The 2,055-nt window shown below is 38.9% G+C and overlaps 1 non-coding gene across 1 annotated transcript; it reads left to right on the plus strand.

Moving 5' to 3' along the window:
- The first annotated feature begins 1,008 nt into the window (after positions 1-1,008).
- On the plus strand, positions 1,009-1,115 carry LOC117082887. Its single transcript, XR_004436815.1, has one exon. It is a non-coding gene; the product is annotated as a U6 spliceosomal RNA (small nuclear RNA).
- The last annotated feature ends 940 nt before the right edge of the window (positions 1,116-2,055 follow it).

Raw genomic sequence — 2,055 nt, forward strand, 5'->3', positions numbered from 1 at the left:
GATAGAGATAGATGACAGGTGGATAGATGACAGGTAGATAGAAAGCTAAATGATAGGTAGTAGATCGATAGATAGATAAATAATAAATGGATAATCAATGGATGATAGAGACAGATAGCAGGTGGACAGACGATAGGTAGATAGAAAGGTAAGTAATGTACAGGTAGTAGAGAAATAGGTGATAGATAGATAGATAGATAATTGATGGATGACAGAGAATGGATGACAGGTGGGTAGATGGTAGGTAGATAGAAAGCTAAATGATAGGTGGTAGATAGGTAGATGATAGATAGAGAGATGCATAGATAGATAATCAATGGATGATAGAGACGGATGGCAGGTGGATAGATGGTAGGTAGATAGAAAGCTAAATGATAGGTGGTAGGTAGGTAGATGATAGATGGATATATAGATAATCAATGGATGATAGAGTCAGATGGCAGGTGGATAGATGGTAGGTAGATAGAAAGCTAAATGGTAGACAGGTAGTAGATAGACAGATAGATAGATTAAGATAGATAGATAGATAGATAATCAGTGGATGATAGGGTGGGTGACAGGTGGATAGATGGTGGGTAGATAGAAAGCTAAGTAACAGACAGGTGGTAGATGGATAGATGGTGGGTAGACAGACAGATAGATAGATGATGGATAGTCAGTGAATGATAGAGTGGGTGACAGGTGGATAGATGGTGGGTAGATAGAAAGGTAAGCAACGGACAGGCAGTAGATGGATAGATGGTAGGTAGACAGACAGACAGATAGGTGAAGAGATGACAAGGAATTGGCTCGTGTGATTGAGGAGCCTGGGGAGTAGGCAATGTCCAGCGTGGGCTGAAGGGGAGCCGCTGCTGCGATGTGCTACGAGGGCCTTCAGCTGGGGAAGTTTTCTTGCTCCAGGGAGGTCAGTCTTTGTTCTGTTCAAGATTTTAACTGATAGGGTGAGGCCCAGCCCCATTAGGGGAACGATCTGCTGACTCAGCGCTCACTGATTCAAACGTTCATCTCGGGCTGGCTTCAGCAGCACAGGTAGTAAGGTCGGAAGGACACAGAGAAGATTAACATGGCCCCTGCACAAGGACCACACGCAAATTTGCGATGAGCCTCGATCTCCCCACACATACAGGGGAGGATTGCGCAGAGGAGCTCTTTGACTTCCTGGAGGCAAGGGACCATGGTGCCGCCCCAGAGCTCTTTAAAAACTTGAAATAAAAGGTTCAGACTTACTCACTCCAGCCTTCACCGCTCGGGCATAAGGATTTTCTCTTACAGCTTTGAATATGGCATTTGATTCTTATTTGCATGAACCTCATTGATTTTGGCTTTGGCTAGTAGGGTCTATGTAATTAGTAGCGATCTGCAAAAATAAAATAAATAAATAAATAAACGTTAAGCCCATTCAAAAATATCCTTCAAGTTGACACATAAAATGAACTGTCACAATGCATGTGCAAGCATTTCTACATGAAACGTTCCCTTAAATGGGAATTACTACATCATGTTTTCTCTCTTGCCCGCTTTTCTTATTTCATTAAATAATGATAATACTGGAAATGGCTGTTTTGTCTATGATTTTAGAAGAAATGTTTTAAGTTTTAATTGATAAAGCTTGATGATGTTATTTGGGGGTAAAAAAATGCATTTAATTCCATTTCTATTATATCCACAGCCTTCTATGTTGAGTAATTTCTCTAAGTATAGTCATTAAGTGTTATTAATTGCATGATCAGCATCATGCTATATTTCTTCTTAGTTCTATTAATATGAGGAATTTATTAACATCACATTATCTTTTCACTGCTGGACTAAATCTCACTTGGTTGTGATGTATTGTTACTTTAATGCTGGGTCCTGTTTGCTGATATTTTATATAGGATTTAAGTAGTGATATTTATTATTAAAATCATTATAATTTCACATTATTGTATAGTATTTGCTGTGTTTTGTGTAATTGCATTGTTACTGCATGAAAATAATTATTTTCAGATTGAGAAATACATAAACTAACCCATCTTAAAAAATCTCGCTCTTCCTCTTCTCCCAATTTTTGTTGCC

This window comes from Trachypithecus francoisi, unplaced genomic scaffold (genome assembly GCF_009764315.1).
Source record: "Trachypithecus francoisi isolate TF-2019V2 unplaced genomic scaffold, Tfra_2.0 Lachesis_group9, whole genome shotgun sequence".
In the NCBI taxonomy this organism is placed as follows: domain Eukaryota; kingdom Metazoa; phylum Chordata; class Mammalia; order Primates; family Cercopithecidae; genus Trachypithecus; species Trachypithecus francoisi.